This window comes from Odontesthes bonariensis, chromosome 10 (assembly GCF_027942865.1).
Source record: "Odontesthes bonariensis isolate fOdoBon6 chromosome 10, fOdoBon6.hap1, whole genome shotgun sequence".
NCBI lineage: Eukaryota > Metazoa > Chordata > Actinopteri > Atheriniformes > Atherinopsidae > Odontesthes > Odontesthes bonariensis.
In genome coordinates, this window is record NC_134515.1 from 777,315 (window position 1) to 786,444 (window position 9,130).

Sequence of the window (9,130 nt, forward strand, 5' to 3'; positions counted from 1 at the left end):
CTTTCAGGTTAAAGGCCCAACTCCTCGATGAATATGCAGAGAAGGTGAATCGTGCTACTCTAACATCTCGTCCTGATCACACTAATTCTATGGTTATAAACCAGTCATCCGTGGACACCACATTAACCCCATCCTCCCTCCACTGGCTTCCTGTTCGCTGCAGGATTGAATTTTAAATCCTCTAAAGGACCAGTGCCATCTTTCCCAGAAGAACTGGTTAACACCTCCCGTCCAACCGCATTTATACTTCACTGTTACCCCATATTTACTTCACTTTAACCGCACTTTTCCCGCATCTTTACTTAACTTCAACCGCACTTTTACGGCATATTTACTTCACTTTTACCGTACCTTTACTTCACTTCAACCGCACTTTTACCGCATATTTACTTCACTTTTACTTCACTTTTACCGCATATTTACTTCACTTCAACCGCACTTTTACGGCATATTTACTTCACTTTTCCCGCATCTTTACTTAACTTCAACCGCACTTTTACGGCATATTTACTTCACTTTTACTTCACTTTTACCGCATATTTACTTCACTTCAACCGCACTTTTACCTCATATTTACTTCACTTTTACTTCACTTTTACCGCATATTTACTTCACTTCAACCGCACTTTTACCGCATATTTACTTCACTTTTACTTCACTTTTACCGCATATTTACTTCACTTCAACCGCACTTTTACGGCATATTTACTTCACTTTTCCCGCATCTTTACTTAACTTCAACCGCACTTTTACGGCATATTTACTTCACTTTTACTTCACTTTTACCGCATATTTACTTCACTTCAACCGCACTTTTACCTCATATTTACTTCACTTTTACTTCACTTTTACCGCATATTTACTTCACTTCAACCGCACTTTTACCGCATATTTACTTCACTTTTACTTCACTTTTACCGCATATTTACTTCACTTCAACCGCACTTTTACCTCATATTTACTTCACTTTTACTTCACTTTTACCGCATATTTACTTCACTTCAACCGCACTTTTACGGCATATTTACTTCACTTTTACCGCATCTTTACTTCACTTCAACCGCACTTTTACGGCATATTTACTTCACTTTTACCGTACCTTTACTTCACTTCAACCGCACTTTTACGGCATATTTACTTCACTTTTACCGTACCTTTACTTCACTTCAACCGCACTTTTACCGCATCTTTACTTCACTTTTACCGCATCTTTACTTCACTTCAACCGCATATTTACTTCACTTCAACCGCACTTTTACCTCATATTTACCGCACTTTTACCGCATCTTTACTTAACTTCAACCGCACTTTTACGGCATATTTACTTCACTTTTACCGTACCTTTACTTCACTTCAACCGCACTTTTACCGCATCTTTACTTCACTTTTACCGCATCTTTACTTCACTTCAACCGCATCTTTACTTCACTTTAACCGCACTTTTACCGCATCTTTACTTCACTTTTACCGCATCTTTACTTCACTTCAACCGCATCTTTACTTCACTTTAACCGCATCTTTACTTCACTTCAACCGCATCTTTACTTCACTTTAACCGCATCTTTACTTCACTTTAACCGCATCTTTACTTCACTTCAACCGCATCTTTACTTCACTTTAACCGCATCTTTACTTCACTTTAACCGCATCTTTACTTCACTTTAACCGCATCTTTACTTCACTTTAACCGCATCTTTACTTCACTTTTACCGCATCTTTACTTCACTTCAACCGCACTTTTACCGCATCTTTACTTCACTTCAACCGCATCTTTACTTCACTTTAACCGCATCTTTACTTCACTTTAACCGCATCTTTACTTCACTTCAACCGCACTTTTACCGCATATTTACTTCACTTTTACCGCATATTTACTTCACTTCAACCGCACTTTTACCTCATATTTACCGCACTTTTACCGCATCTTTACTTCACTTTTACCGCATATTTACTTCACTTCAACCGCACTTTTACCGCATATTTACCGCACTTTTACCGCATTTTTACTTCACTTTAACCGCATCTTTACTTCACTTTAAAAGCATCTTTACTTCACTTTAACCGCATCTTTACTTCACTTTAACCGCATCTTTACTTCACTTTAAAAGCATCTTTACTTCACTTTAACCGCACTTTTACTTCACTTCCACCGCACTTTTACTGCATATTTACTTCACTTCAACCGCACTTTTACCGCATCTTTACTTCACTTCAACCGCACTTTTACCGCATATTTACCGCACTTTTACCGCATTTTTACTTCACTTTAACCGCATCTTTACTTCACTTTAAAAGCATCTTTACTTCACTTCAACCGCATCTTTACTTCACTTTAACCACACCTTTACTTCACTTCAACCGCATCTTTACTTCACTTTAACCACATCTTTACTTCACTTCAACCGCACTTTTACCGCATATTTACTTCACTTCAACCGCACTTTTACCGCATCTTTACTTCACTTTTACCGCATCTTTACTTCAGTTTAACCGCATCTTTACTTCACTTCAACCGCACTTTTACTTCAGTTTAACCGCATCTTTACTTCACTTCAACCGCACTTTTACCGCATCTTTACTTCAGTTTAACCGCACTTTTACCGCATCTTTACTTCACTTTTACCGCATCTTTACTTCAGTTTAACCGCATCTTTACTTCACTTCAACCGCACTTTTACTTCAGTTTAACCGCATCTTTACTTCACTTCAACCGCACTTTTACCGCATCTTTACTTCACTTTTACCGCATCTTTACTTCAGTTTAACCGCATCTTTACTTCACTTCAACCGCACTTTTACTTCAGTTTAACCGCATCTTTACTTCACTTCAACCGCACTTTTACTTCAGTTTAACCGCATCTTTACTTAACTTCAACCGCACTTTTACCGCATCTTTACTTCACTTTTACCGCATCTTTACTTCAGTTTAACCGCATCTTTACTTCACTTTAACCGCATCTTTACTTTACTTTAACCGCATCTTTACTTCACTTCAACCGCATCTTTACTTCACTTTAACCGCATCTTTACTTTACTTTAACCGCATCTTTACTTCACTTTAACCGCATCTTTACTTCACTTTAACCGCATCTTTACTTTACTTTAACCGCACCTTTACTTCACTTTAACTGCACTTTTACTTCACTTCAACCGCATATTTACTTCACTTTAACCGCACTTTTACTTCACTTCAACCGCATATTTACTTCACTTCAACCACACTTTTATCGCATCTTTACTTCACTTTCACCGCATATTTACTTCACTTTAACCACACTTTAACCGCGGCTTCACATCATATTTACCGCAACTTTAACCACACCTTTACCACACCGCTGCTGCTCACTGCAGCCCAACATTTTACAAACAGTTTACAAACAAACCTTTAATTTATTGGTAAAAATTCAGCTGGACTGACAATGATCCTGAGTGAAAGTTTGCAGCAGTATTGACTAACCAGCAGGAACATAAGAACACCTTCTGTCTTCTCAAACCCCAGCTGGTGGAGGTGGATGGCCACCCTTCCTGAGTCTGGTTCTGCCAGAGGTTTCTTCCTGTTGAAAGGGAGTCGTTTCTCTCCACAGTCGCCTCAGGCACGCTCAGGACAGGAGATTGGACCAAAAAAGAAAAAGTTTTCAGTGCAATCTGTTGGTTTCCTTAGCTAGGAAATTGTTTTTGAATTGGCTCTATATGAACGAATTGGATTATTTTATGAATAATTATGATTACAATGAATTGAATTCCAATTGGCTTGAATTGGACTTACTATATAAGTGCCTTGAGATGACATTTGTTGTATTTGGCGCTATATAAATAAAAATTAATTGAATTGAATTGAATCACTGCGGTGCACTGAAATGTATTCTGGGATACTTGGCGTCCACAGAAGCTGATGTGAACACACACGCACACGCACACGCACACACACACACAGTTACATATGTGTGTGTGTTGTGGTTCAGATCAACAGCCTGCCGCTGCAGCTCAGTGTCCCTCAGGAGTTGAACCAGCACCTCTTTCATCTGTATGAACAAATGAAGCACACACACTTAAACTTGTTTTTCCATCTTTGTGGGACTCCCCCCATCCTAAACCTAACCATGGCCTAATTCTAACATTGAGTTTTGACAATGTTTGACCCCACAGGTGTTGTGGCCATTTATGTTTTGTAAGTCATGGGTTCTATCGGTTTGGTTTTCTTTGGGATATTGGAAAATACTTTGGTTGATTTGGAGTCAAGATCCGGGGTTCATTTGTCAAATGTCCGGTGTGAGGACGGGAGGTGGTGGTGGAATGATTTTTTGACCACTTTTAGATCTTGTTAAATTCAAATAAGTTAACTTTCGTTTTCATCTAAATTGTAAGAATTTTTTTTTGTTATTGTTTTGTTCATATTTTTTTGTTGGTAAAAAATAAACTACATATATTTTAACAATCAACTGAAGTGCGTGCAAGAACACAACCACCTGCTGCCACCCACTGTTGGAAAATATCATTTGGAAACTTAAAAGGCCGCGACATCAGGTGTAGTGGGCTCCATGTTTTTGAACTGTTAACCTCCTGCTCCATTCGTCCCTCACTCCTGAACAAGAGCCCGAGATACTCGAACTCCTCCACTTGGGGAAGGATCTCATTCCCGACCCGGAGAGGCATTCCACCCTTTTCCGGCCGAGGACCATGGTCTCAGATTTGGAGGTGCTGATTCTCATCCCAGCCGCTTCACACTCGGCTGCGAACCGCTCCAGTGAGAGCTGAAGGTCACGGCCCGACGACGCCAAAAGAACCGCATCGTCCGCAAAGAGCAGAGACCCGATTCTGAGGTCGCCAAAACGGACCCCCTCAGCGCCCTGGCTGCGCCTAGAAATTCTGGGGAATCGGTAGAGCACATTAACCGTGCGTGTGCACATGTGTGGATTAGAGGTGATTAGGCACAAACAATAATCTGAATCTGGACTCAGACTAAATCCTTCAGATTAGTCAAATGGATGTTTCGGTTTAATAATCTTCATCTCACTGATGATGAGGAGCAGCAGCATGATGTCACTGCTTCATGCGGGTCATGTGACCCGGTGGTCATTCGGGTTTCTGGGTTAAACGTCTGCAGACTGTCAGAACTGTGGTTCCCTGGTTCTGGGGATCTCCCAGACTCAGTTCCCTGGTTCTGGTTCTGGTTCTGGGGATCTCCCAGACTCAGTTCCCTGGTTCTGATTCTGGTTCTGAGGATCTCCCAGACTCAGTTCCCTGGTTCTGGTTCTGGTTCTGAGGATCTCCCAGACTGGAACACTTAAGGAGCATCTTTATGTTCAGATCAGAAGTTGCTTTGAGCTGATTTTTTCAGCCCTTTGGGTCAGAACCAGAAACCTGCCGACCCACCAAAAGAGCTTACAGTAGAACATGGAGGCTGTGCGGTTCTAGGTGTTTTAGATCTGGTTCTACAATGTGTCTACGATGACCCGGTTTGAGCCTGAACAGAATCTGCAGAACTGTCCCATGAACACCGCCTGGAACCCAACAGAACCCAACATAACCCAACAAAACCCAACAGAACCCAACAGAACCCAACAAAACCCAACAGAACCCAACAGAACCCAACAGAACCCAACGGAACCCAACAGAACCCAACAAAACCCAACAGAACCCAACAAAACCCAACAGAACCCAACAAAACCCAACGGAACCCAACGGAACCCAACGGAACCCAACAAAACCCAACAGAACCCAACAGAACCAGGACTCAGACCATCAGTATGTCCGGATCTGAGGCTCCTGAGGGCTTCATTGTGTTCAGGAACACTGAAGTGACTCAGGATCACTGAACTGATTCAGGAACACTGAAGTGACTCAGGAACACTGAACTGACTCAGGATCACTGAACTGATTCAGGAACACTGAACTGACTCAGGAACACTGAGCTGAACTGATTCAGAAACACTGAACTGACTCAGGAACACTGGAGTGACTCATGAACACTGAAATGAACTGATTCAGAAACACTGAACTGACTCAGGAACACTGAACTGACTCAGGAACTGAACTGAACTGACTCAGGAACACTGAACTGACTCAGGAACACTGAACTGACTCAGGAACTGAACTGAACTGACTCAGGAACACTGAACTGAACTCATTCAGGAACTGAACTGACTCAGGAACCGAACTGACTCAGGAACACTGAACTGACTCAGGAACCGAACTCATTCAGGAACACTGAACTGAACTGACACAGGAACTGAACTGACTCAGGAACCGAACTCATTCAGGAACACTGAACTGAACTGACTCAGGAACACTGAACTGATTCAGGAACACTGAACTGACTCAGGAACACTGAACTCATTCAGGAACACTGAACTGATTCAGGAACACTGAACTGACTCAGGAACACCGAAATGATTCAGGAACACTGAACTCATTCAGGAACTGAACTGACTGATGAACTGAACTGACTCAGGGACACTGAACTGACTCAGGAACACTGAACTGACTCAGGAACACTGAACTGAACCAGGAACACTGAACTCATTCAGGAACTGAACTGACTGAGGAACTGAACTGACTCAGGAACACTGAACTGATTCAGGAACTGAACTGACTCAGGAACTGAACTGATTCAGGAACTGAACTGACTCAGGAACACTGAACTGACTCAGGAACACTGAACTGATTCAGTAACTGAACAGTTTGAACAGTCTGTGGGTCACGTGAGGAAACTGTTCTTATGTAATATCACTGAAGGTGCCTTTAAAATTTACAGCAAAGCTTTGCCTCTGTGCGCGTGTGTGCGCGTGTGCGTGCGTGTGTGCTCCCGCATGTGTTGGAATGCGAGTTATTCCCTCCGGGCTGATCAGTGCCGTGCCGGGACAGGCCTGCAGAGAACAACCCGAGCTCCGAACCGAGCCGAACCGAACCGAGCCGAGCAGCAGGTCTGTCCCTGCACCAGACTCCGTTACAAAAACTCCACTTTTAAACTCGCTGCTTCCAGCCCGCTGCGCTTTGTTCAGCGGCCGAATCAACCAGCAGAACCGGGGCTGAACGGGGGCGTGTGGTCGGTGTTCCGGAACCGGACCAGAGACCCGGACCGGAGACCCGGACCAAAGACCCGGACCACCTCAGCCTGAACGCACGCGCAGCCGCCTCACAGAAAACCCTCTTGTTGTAAAACCGCCACATTCCTGCATGGAGTCCGGAGCGCGGCTGTCAGACACGCCTGGCACGCTTATTCCAACTTGGTTCCGTGAAAAGGGTCCAAAAGGGTCCAAAGGACCGGGACCGGGTCAGACTCACCTGAGCTCGGCGGGCTGCTCCGCGGTCCGGCGTAGTCCAGAGAAAAGTTCCAGAGAGCCGCACAGAGTGCAGCAGAGAGCCGGAGAGATCCGCACCGACAGCCGCACAACAGGTCCGACAGACCCCGCCCCGCTGCGCTGCGCTCCGGGCGGCGCCGGGACGCTCCTCCGAGGAGCAGCTCCCCGATTAAAGGTTCAGTTCACGTGTTCGAGTCCGACATCAAGCAGAAAGTTCTGGTCCTGACCCCTCCGGGATCTGGTCCCCCTCAATGCTGTGGTCCAGGTGGTTCTGGACCACCTGGACCTAAAACACCTGGACCTGGACCTGAAACACCTGGACCTGAACCACCTGGACCTGAAACACCTGGACCTGGACCTGAAACACCTGGACCTGGACCACCTGGACCTAAAACACCTGGACCTGGACCACCTGGACCTGAAACACCTGGAACTGAACCACCTGGACCTAAAACACCTGGACCTGGACCTGAAACACCTGGACCTGAACCACCTGGACCTGAAACACCTGGACCTGGACCTGAAACACCTGGACCTGGACAACCTGGACCTGAAACACCTGGACCTGAAACACCTGGACCTGAACCACCTGGACAACCTGGACCTGGACAACCTGGACCTGGACAACCTGGACCTGAACCACCTGGACCTGAACCACCTGGACCTGAAACACCTGGACCTGGACCTGGGCCACCTGGACCTGGACCACCTGGACAACCTGGACCTGGACAACCTGGACCTGAAACACCTGGACCTGAACCACCTGGACCTGGACCACCTGGACCTGAACCACCTGGACCTGGACCACCTGGACCTGAAACACCTGGACCTGGACCTGGACAACCTGGACCTGAACCACCTGGACCTAAAACACCTGGACCTGAACCACCTGGACCTGGACCTGAAACATCTGGACCTGAACCACCTGGACCTGAAACACCTGGACCTGGACCACCTGGACCTGGACCTGGACAACCTGGACCTGGACAACCTGGACCTGAACCACCTGGACCTGAACCACCTGGACCTGGACCACCTGGACCTGGACCACCTGGACCTGGACCACCTGGACCTGAAACACCTGGACCTGAAACACCTGGACAACCTGGACCTGAACCACCTGGACCTGGACCACCTGGACCTGAATCACCTGGACCTGAACCACCTGGATATGAACCACCTGGACCTGGACCACCTGGACCTGAACCACCTGGACCTGGACCTGAAACACCTGGACCTGGACCACCTGGACCTGAATCACCTGGACCTGGACAACCTGGACCTGAACCACCTGGACCTGAACCACCTGGACCTGGACCACCTGGACCTGAAACACCTGGACCTGGACAACCTGGACCTGAACCACCTGGACCTAAAACACCTGGACCTGAACCACCTGGACCTGGACCTGAAACATCTGGACCTGAACCACCTGGACCTGAAACACCTGGACCTGGACCTGAAACACCTGGACCTGGACCACCTGGACGTGGACCTGGACAACCTGGACCTGGACAACCTGGACCTGAACCACCTGGACCTGGACCACCTGGACCTGAAACACCTGGACCTGGACCACCTGGACCTGAAACACCTGGACCTGAAACACCTGGACAACCTGGACCTGAACCACCTGGACCTGAACCACCTGGACCTGGACCTGAAACACCTGGACCTGGATCACCTGGACCTGAACCACCTGGACCTGGACAACCTGGACCTGGACAACCTGGACCTGAACCACACGGACCTGAACCACCTGGACCTGAAACACCTGGACCTGGACCACCTGGACCTGAAACACCTGGACCTGGACAACCTGGACCTGA

The 9,130-nt window shown here is 46.5% G+C and overlaps 1 protein-coding gene across 1 annotated transcript in view; it reads right to left on the reverse strand.

Moving 5' to 3' along the window:
• plxnb3 (plexin B3) overlaps window positions 1-7,392 on the reverse strand; it is a 153,573-nt gene extending 146,181 nt beyond the window's left edge. Inside the window, exon 1 of the mRNA XM_075475875.1 lies at window positions 7,285-7,392. The gene's annotated coding sequence lies outside the window, so the exon portion shown is untranslated. The remainder of the gene's footprint in view (window positions 1-7,284) is intronic.
• Between the last annotated feature and the right edge of the window lie 1,738 nt (window positions 7,393-9,130).